The sequence below is a fragment of the Oculina patagonica genome, chromosome 14 (genome assembly GCF_052425735.1).
Source record: "Oculina patagonica isolate OP01 chromosome 14, crgOcupat, whole genome shotgun sequence".
Classification (NCBI taxonomy): Eukaryota; Metazoa; Cnidaria; class Anthozoa; order Scleractinia; family Oculinidae; genus Oculina; species Oculina patagonica.
The window spans coordinates 24,167,950-24,177,830 of record NC_135771.1 but is presented as its reverse complement, the minus strand read 5'-3'; the positions used below and the strand labels follow the sequence as shown (position 1 = coordinate 24,177,830).

The window sequence follows — 9,881 nt, the reverse complement described above, 5'->3', positions numbered from 1 at the left end:
TTTTTTCGCGTCCCGAGAGTGTCCGCTTAGGAGAGCTTCGACTGTATTTCTTCGTGTGTATCCGTAAACAAGACCATTATGGCTAAAAATATTGGCGTTTTGCTCGGAACACCCTAAGTGAGACCAAAAATCTGAAATTTACACCCCTAAGCGAGACGAAGAGCATCCCCGTCACTTTCATATGCGAGTCCTCCCCCCCCCCCCCCCCCCCCCGGGTGTGGATCGACCACGTACAATTTAGTCCCTCGCGACATAGCAGCCTTTGGCCTTTATTAATTTGTGTTGGGTCGCACAAAAAATTTAGGAGCCAACAAATCTATAAAAGTTATGATCAACAATGTGTGTTCTGTAGTCTGTTTATGGGCTCCTGGGTAATCACTGGGTAACCAATCAATCAACGGCATTTCTCGAGCATAATTTTTTACACGAGACAGCTAGCCAAAGTGGTCTTAGCGAACTCGCGTGCGCCACGCGCGTGTATTACTTCCCAGCGTCCTTTGCAAAGAGCAGTTCCTCCATTTTAAACCGCAGCGAAAACAACCGCAGCAGAATGGTAAACTGAAAGTGAGTAATTTATTTGCAGGGTTTCCTTCTCTGTTGCCGTCCTTTAAGCGTAAAAGTGATTTACCACTTATCATTTTGTATCATCTTGTAATATTCGCTGATTGTTTTACGAACAGCAAGAGAGGTAGAGCTGTCTATGTGCAAGATGTGTTGACGCGCGATTTTGATAGCAGCTTGGAGTGCAGGTAAGCTAAAATGCTTTTATTAGGAATGTCAGTTCTAAATATTTCTTCTTTGCTATAAAGGCTGTGGAAATAAGGGTTTCTTTCTTTATTGAACGTTTTCCAATGTAAACTAAGCATGCTTGGCCCCGTTTGAGAAGTGTATTTTGAGGCCGCCATTATTGTTTATCTGGGGAGGGAGGGGGGGGGGGATGGAGGGGGTGGTAGGGTACGGTATGGTCCTCTGAGGAGAAAATACCAGATTTTGCCAAAGTTAAAATTAAAATCACAACAGTCAGGGCCATTCCTTTTTATATTCACACTCCTATTATTTTGAGATAATTTTTCTGGAGGCATTGAAAGGGGCTTTGAAAATCAATTTTGGGGAGCTAAGCCCTGCCAGCAATCTTTGATCTTTCGAATATTTCTGAAGGGGTTAGGGTAAAGTTGGCTTTTTTCTGCTGGGTTTTTGAAAATGGGTTATTTCTGAAGGGGGGGGGGGGTAACAGGTATCATGGTGGCACTTTGACCTTTTTGTCTCGTGTCGTATGACGTTGTCATGACGACACGAGATAATTCTATAATTCTACAGGGGGAAAAGTGCATTCCATGCGTGTTTGCTTTCTGAGGCCGCCGAATTTTCCCGCCATGTCAACATTTTCCCCGCCATGTCAACATTTGCTTTGTGAGGCCGCGGAATTTTCCCGCCATTTCAACATATGCTTTGTGATCTGAGGCCGCCGGAATTTCACATCAAAGAACAAATAATGTTTCTTTACAAAGGTCGCAACTAACGCGCTGGTTTATCAAACTGTAGGTTAGGAGTATTTATTGTAAAGGGCTTTAATATGTAAAAATACAGGCACGCTAAAAAGAGATGACGTTTTTTTCTGAACTTGCAGCAAACGAGCAAATTTTTAGTGGTCCAACAGGCAATAAAAATGGAACAGAAATAAGGCCCCTTTTAGTGCCTATCTGCTAACGAACTGGCTAGTGAAACCCTACCCGGACAGAGGACACCTGACTCAGGAGCAGAGAAAGTTTAAAACCTAAAGTTCGGTGCGCTACGATCTGTAGTGGAACGAGCATTTGGCATGTTGAAAGTTCGTTGGAGAATTGCGTTGAAAAAGGTTGAACAAAAAACGAGCATCCTAAAAAAGACTATGATTGCTACGTGACTTTTGCAGAACATTTGTTTTGAAAGGGGTGACCTTTGTGGCACGAATAACAACAATTTAATAACAGAAGATAAACGATTAGATAAAGACAATTATTTTGATGCCAAATCTTTAAAAATGTCAACTGTGGCGTTTGTTTGTTCCATTTGCCTGGTTTGGGCGTCACGGAACATTTCAGCCGATCGTTCAAATCTTGCGTTGTGCTGTTCCATACTCTGCCAGTCCGGAGTCGAGGGGGAAATTATATTTGATGAGTTTTCTTAGGATTGAAGAGCAGAAATGTCAATCTAAAGCGCAGAAAATACATTGTTTTGTATTTTTTTGACCCGAAGATTGACCTGAGTCAAGAGACACTACATGTAGGTTCATATATCCTGCTGTGAATTCCACGCTACAATATAACACAACTTTTATAGACGACAACAACAGCCTTTTCAGTGGATGAATGAAGCTCTAAAGAGGAATACACGTACATGTGACGTATTTTTTTTCTTTAAATTAGCTGTACGCTTTTCAATTTTGGATATATTTGAGCTGCAGCCAGCAGTTATCAAGAAAAATACAGACAAGTTTTACGTTCTTAAAATAACATTCTAACCTTTGCGACAAGATTGTACTGAAAATCAATTAAAATTTGTCGGGGTTAAAGAGGGATTGTAATCTAAGCAATTAGTTGGCGGTTCGGGATTGAATGTCAAAGTACACATAGCACATGTCGTTTGAACAAAAGGTTTGAATCGTTTGAATCGTTAGTCGATTAAATACCCAACCATTTTAAAGTTATGACCAGTTATCAAACAGCGTAGCTCTGTGTAGATTGAAGTTAAAGTCTCTCTTTAAAAGTGAGATTTGATAACGATTTTGTGCGAGTTAAACACTACTTGTTTATTGCGTACGTTCGCGCGAAATCACGTGTCAAACAAGATCGAATGTTTCCTATTTAGCAGAACCTAGCAGAATCAGTTTCATTCAGTAGATTTCATCCAATAAGCAGACCAGAGACTAAGCGCGGGCCGGCCGAAAATAGCGAAGAAAATGACTGTAATTTACCCGTTCTTCAGCCGCTGTTGTAGCTTTGGCGTTACAAAAACATTAGGACCGGCTCAAGAGTGACCAAAATCAAATTTCTCCTCACAATATCAATACTAAATCAGGAGAAGAGGTTATAAGAATTAACAAAATCATCACCACTCGCATGTCATTATCACACAACAGGCTAAGCGGTCACGAATAAACACCCAAAGCGATACTTCATATAGCGTGAAGAAAGCACATGAAAGTCATAGCTTAAGTATACAAGGAAGTTGCTTTGAACTAGTTTAATCAGCACAATTCTAACTTGCCCAAGCTAGCTAGTCAACTAAATCGAAACTAAAGTAAAGGGCACACATGTGGTTCGACTACTACGGTCTATTACATCTTTGAAATCGGATCTAATCAAAAATGGAAAGGAAAAAAAGGTTTTCCTGACATATTGTCGGTCGACATACCGACAGTTCTGTACGGCGCAATCCTGTTTAAGACATGCTTTTCCCCTATTGCTGTACCAAAATCATAAATTGTTCTCACGAAACGGTAGCTATTATCTGATTGACTAATATGACTAGAATGGTGGGAATCTCGTGTGATCGCTTTTATCACTAAGAAAAACAAACAAAAAGCTTAAAAATAAACGCAACTGTCAGTGCAAACAGCATCTGTTTTTAACATTAAGACCGGCTCAAGAGTGACCAAAATCAAATTTCTCCTCACAATATCAATACTAAATCAGGAGAAGAGGTTATAAGAATTAACAAAATCATCACCACTCGCATGTCATTATCACACAACAGGCTAAGCTAAGCGGTCACGAATAAACATGCACCCAAAGCGATACTTCATACAGCGTGAAGAAAGCACATGGAAGTCATAGGTTAAGTATACAGTAGAATGAATGCTTAGTGAACCAAAGTGCAATACAGCGTTTTTCGACAGCTAAGTATCTGTCTGTCATCTTTTTCTGCTGTTATTGGAGTCCTATAACTGTTCAACGGCCAGATGCTGAAGTGGTACTTTGAATTTTATTTTTTATGTTACATACACGCTTTTCAATTTTCGATATCTTTGCAAGCAATAAATAGACGTGAAAAGCGATCTCTTTTTTAAATAAACTCTGAAAAGTGACACGAGACACTAAGCCCAGAGGGCTTTTGATTTCTTAGAGGGTAAATTTTGCTTCACCTCATTAATGGCAGTGGAGGATATAAATTGGAATGGCCCAGCGACGGGGTGAAAAGAAATTGAATTTTTCAGTTTGGCCTTTGGGCCAGCTGTACGTAGCCAGGATTTACTAGCACAAAAGTCACTTTAACTATCCCCCAAAATTCTCATCATGCTTACATGTATGATGTTTTACTTATTCCAATCAGGCAAGGGAAGGATTATTGCATTATTGCAAACTCAATCCTTAAGTGAAATTCAATCCTTAAGGAATGGTTTACGCTTTTTGCTGCCATCAATCATCTTAGCTGACCTCTCAGGAAACAGAAGTTCATTTCAACTGGGTTAAAAGGTCAAGTCTGTCAGTTGTGATTGGTAGATTTCGATCCATTTTGTTTGTTTCTGTTTTTCATGGTTCGTTGGCTGTTGCCAAAATAATATTATGATTGCCCAGGAAAAAAACAGGATGGTTAGTTAGAGAATTTTGAATTTCAGAGTTCGCATATCACTAAAAACTGCAATAAGTCCACTTGCCCCACCCCAAAATCCACTAGCCCTAGCTAGTGGACACTATTCTTTGCACACTGACTGATATTAAATCCTCTAAGGTCAGTTTACAACAACTTGATGTTATTATGCATAAGAAATGAAACAATTTAAATCCTTTTAATTAGTTATTTTATTTCTTTCATTACAGATTTCATTGTTGAAATTTAATTGCTGTGAACAAACAAAGAGCTCAGTGATATCAGTTTTTCAGGTATGGAAATCTTTTAACATTTATTAAAAAAATAAATAATGTATTGTATACCATACTGCATGTTTTTCCAAAAAATGGTGGCTTATTCGTTTCCATGAACATTATAAAGTTTTTGTTAGATTTCATTTTGCAGTGTACATTATTTACAGTTCATGTACGCTTAATTTTAGCAAATGTTAAATACATCCAAATTATATTCTGTCCAGGTGAAGGTATAGTTTAAAAAGATTTTGTTGTTAATCTGACAGACATTTCAGCAGCCTGAGCAGAAATCACCTTTAGAGTTAATTCAAAAGTTGTTTGTCAGTTATTATACAAGCTTTAAATTATATTTATTTGAACAGATGGATCAACAGTTACTTTAACTTATCAATCAATGTTCAAAAACTGTACACGAGTCTTGCAGCAAATTTAACACCATGATAAATCAGACCAATCAGTTTCCAATCAGTGGACTAGGGGGTCAGATTTACTGTATACAAATGTACTGTAACATTTAATAAAGCTAAGTTCAAGCCTACTTGACTAATACGGTAGGTTCGGGCCTTAGCAGGGGCAGTCGTGAACCACTTTTATTAACGCTGTTGTTGATTTTCTATATTATCGTGATTGAAATATTTTCTTTTGCCGGCGTGAAGATGAGATAACATTCCACTGGGAAAAATTTATCTCAGCCCATTTAATATATATGCAGAAACTTGTTCGGAAACTTGTCCTGAAAGATGTCACTCGCTCGTTTCTCATGTAAATTTTTAACCGCTCTACTAACTTACATGTAAAATAAAGCTGCTCATTCCATTGGTCTTGATTGTCTCAGAACCGCCACAAAAAATTCTCATGGCAGATAAGCGACAATAACCAACAGTGAATTCATTTTGTTCAGTCAACATGACACGCAACGCCATGTTGTTTCCTTTTTGCCAAAGCATTTTGCACATGCTTCGTACGGTTCTCGAATGATTGACAGATTTCTTTACTGGGGCAATAAGAAACCTAAAAAGCAGCAAGATCAAAGGTAGCTGCCAGCTCCCCCTGGGAAGGCCAAATTCAAGGGTCAATTGGAGGACCGAAATAGTTTGCATGCCTCGCTGCCTTTCCTTTAGGCTTTTGTACATTATGCTAGCATTTTTTCGAGCATTTTAGTGAGGCAAAAGCATTGAGCATTATTTGAACATTTTAGTGGTATATTCCCGCGAAATTTATTTTTTTCTGACAAAATTAAAAAGAAATTAATTTTTTTTAGAGAAAATGAAGACTAACACTCAAAATTCAACAACAAATAACTTTCTAGAGATAGTCACCTTCTTTCTTAACTTAGCTCCGTAGATGATTTAGTAGATTATGTGTTTTTTTGGCTGTATTTATGAACTTGTATACCTTGTTGTTGTTACTAACAACACTTGAACGGTTTTGTAAGTGTTAACAGTTAACACCATGTTAAAAACTTTGAAATTAATTAAAAAATGTTTGTATAATGAGCATTATCTGAGCATTTTAGTGACTTTTATGGGGGAGACCGAGCATTTTAGTGGGAAAAATTGAGCATTAAGGTAGAGCATTTTAGTGGGGAAACAAAAGCATAATGTACAAAAGCCTACCAGTACTTCCCTTGCAATATTTGTAACACTCAAACAAATACTTCTGGACTCAAGCCATTTACTATTTGTTGGTTAGAATAATTGGAGGGCCAACTAATTATTGCGTTCTGTCAAATTGTTTGCTGTTTTCTTTGTTTTTGTTCAGCTTGGCCAGCTGTTAAGAAGTTTTTGTTACAAATAAAAATTATAAGAAATTCAGTTGTTTAATTACTTTTTAAAACATGAGAGCAACAATGTTTACAGTCTTGTATTTAATTTCAGAAACAGCAGGACGTTCAGTGACCGGCAGTTGTAAAGGTGTTGACTTCACTTTGAAAATGGTAAGATTTTCAATTAATTTTTATTTCACTTGAACATCTTGACTAAAAAAGATGTCTATTGTTACCAAAATTAATTTCTTCACACTCATTAATACATTAGAAAGATTAGCAAGGCTGTGCTCTAGCGGTGCCCGGTCGCCTCAGGCTACTAACATTTGGTCTCGGGCGACCGAAAAATAAAACTGCTCGCCCGGCCGGGCACCCGGCCCTCTTGTTCGCCGTTCCACACTGTAGTATAGCAGGAGATTGATTGTAAAATTATGTTTTTGGCTGATTAATAATGTTATTTGTGGGAAAATAGGCTTGCGCACATTACGAAGTCAAATGTTTACCCTTGCCAGCGCTGTCAACTTTGTTCCACATGGTTTAACACAAGCTTAAAAATATGTGTTGAAATCTTGAGTTTTTTCCTTGAGATGATTTAGTTTTCATTTATTTTGATTAATAGTTTTCGTTAGTGCAGTGCGTTGGTGTTAACATAAAATGAAATTCTTCGTATATGCAAATTTCTGCCTCTTCGGCTTCGTCTGCAGATGTTTACATACATAGGAATAGCGACAACTTGTTGCACTCTAAATCTTGATAAAATGTTATTATCATTTAGCTTAAATCGAATTTATTTGTTTTTAGACTCGTTGTGTTAATCTCAAACGAAAATTCTTAACGGCGTTAGGATTTAGGATATATTTACATTACTATTAAAGGATTTTCGTCGGATGTATCACAAGTTTGTCAAAATGCAGTGGCCGCTAAAAATAGTAACAATCAACTCCGCCGTGTGTGAAATTATTACCTTTGGTGAATTGCAAAAAATAAATAAATATAAGATTGTTTGCAGTTTCATGAATTTCTGCAAGTTTAAATCAATCCATTTCTTAATCAAATCGAATGGATTAGTATAGATTATCATTCAAACGGTGGTTCTCTCAGCCTGACCGTCGAAAGAATAGAAACTCAACCTAATTAAATGTTCTTTCTTAAATTCTTGTGACGTTCTTAATTTTTTTTGAACTCTCGACAAATTAACCGCTGAAACAAGAAAAGCTTGCAATTAATTGTTTAAGCCTTAACTTCTCTGGCGTCCTTTTATGAAACTAGATAAAGTAAGGAATTTTTGCGAAAAGGACGAAATTTTCCCATTTTGGCACGAAAATTTTCAATGGGTTTCCGTATGACAGCATACAGGAATTCGCACTTTTTCAACTCACAAAGCCGCTATATTTGCTGAGTGGAATAATTATTCTATGAATCCGAAATGTTGTGTTTATTTTTTGCAAGAGAGACTAAGGGCCTCTTTACATGAAAGCTGAGTTGAGTTTCATCCCGGGATGAATTTCGTCCCGGGATGAAAAAAATTCCATTTTACATGAGCGTGTTCACCCCAGGATGCTGGGACGTAAGTCGTCCCGCCCGAGTTGAATTCATCTCGCCCGTGCTTACATTACTTTATATTTCATCCCGGAAAGACTGTTTACATGACGTTTCTCGTCACGTTTCATCCCGGGATGACATTTCAACTCGGTGTTTCATCCTGGGATGAAATCGTCCCGGCATGAGTTCATCCGGGGACGAAATCATGTATCATCATGTAAACAGCAACAAGAAAATGACCAGACACCGAGATGAATTCATCCCGGGACGAAAGTCATCCCGGGACGAAAGTCATCCCGGGACGAAAACTCTCATGTAAAAAGGCCCTAAGCAAGATAAGAGGGCAGTAATGCATTAACCTGTCACTTGTTTAGGGTTATACCATAATTTGATCGTTGGAAATAAAACTTATTGTGGCTTTAAAACAACCTTCTCTTACAAACTCTCTGTATTAACATTGATGTAATGTTGTGTTACTGACAAAGTCAAAGTTGTTCATTGACAAGAAGCAACAAATATATATTTAATAGTGTGTGCTGTTAAATATAATCAACAAGAAATCTTAATTGGTTTTATGTTTTAAATTCATTGGTTAATAAATTATTAGTTATTAACTTATTAAACCATGATAATATCAATAAATTAGTTAATTGAATAATTAATAATTTGAATAATTAATTAGTTTGGGCGACCAACCTGAAGGGCTGGGCACCCTACCTGGCAGGGTTGGGAGCCAGAAGGGCTCCCAGAAAATTTCCTTAGAGCACAGCCTTGATTAGGTTTTTATTACACAACATCTGTTCACAAAGTCATGGGCTAGGATCGAGGGACACATTACAGGGTGCCGAACCAAGACAAATGAGTCAGACAAGTCTAGAATCCCTAGCTTGTGATTATTACTTGAACTTTGCCTGGAAATTTTTTTCTTGGCGGGATCTTGGCAAGAATATAATTCATAGCAAGATTCTTGGTGGGATCCGTGGTGTGGAATTTTCCCCAGCAGGATCCTGGCGGGAAGTCTGCCATGTTGCCGGGATCCGGACATACTGGGATTTTTTTCCCGGTCGGGATCCCGGCAGTTTATTGCCATCTTGGTGGGATCTAGACGGGATCCTGGATTCCCACCAGGATCCCGGTCTCTTTTTTACAGGGGTAAAACACCATTATTATTATGAACCTCCCAAATGGTGTTACCGGTGAGAGGAGAAGCCTGTAGACATAGGACATGAAACATAAAAAAGAACAGTCATATAATGTTTCTATAGTTCTTTTATTTGTACTAATAATTAGCCAAGGTCTGCACCATCCCCCTCTAGATGTTTGGTAAATTTATGGTGTTACAATCAGTAAATCTGTAAGGTTTGTGTTTACACATACAATAATTGAAGAGCTCGGCGCAAAAAAGGCAGAAGTGATTTGGGCTTGAGATGAACATTGCCAAAACAACGCCAAAATTTGCGTGCAGGTTTGTTGACATAAGTGAAACATTGTAATGAATTCATTTTCCCTGGCTTTTGCTCTGTTTCCCAGAAATAACATATGCAAAAAACTAAGTTTTTCCAGACAGCATCTTTAGTAGTTTCTTTGTTAAAATGGAACAAAGAAAAACGGAGTTTTCTGTGTACGTTATTCCTTTAAAACAAAGCAAAAACCAAGGGAACTTTATACAGTACAATGTTTCACATATGTAAACAAACCCACATGCGAAATTTGGAGTCATTTTATCGATG

The 9,881-nt window shown here is 37.8% G+C and overlaps 1 long non-coding RNA gene across 8 annotated transcripts in view; it reads left to right on the top strand.

Annotated features, from left to right (window-relative positions):
- The window catches only part of LOC144639351 (uncharacterized), a 90,972-nt gene that overhangs the window by 72,574 nt on the left and 8,517 nt on the right, over nucleotides 1–9,881 (top strand). The window contains exons 1-4 of one of the 8 annotated variants that reach the window (XR_013568128.1): nucleotides 505–564; nucleotides 681–749; nucleotides 4,800–4,862; nucleotides 6,722–6,780. The exons of the other annotated variants lie outside the window; for them this stretch is intronic. This is a non-coding gene — a long non-coding RNA (uncharacterized LOC144639351). Of the gene's footprint in view, nucleotides 1–504; nucleotides 565–680; nucleotides 750–4,799; nucleotides 4,863–6,721; nucleotides 6,781–9,881 lie in introns of those variants that run through there. 8 annotated transcript variants of the gene reach the window in all.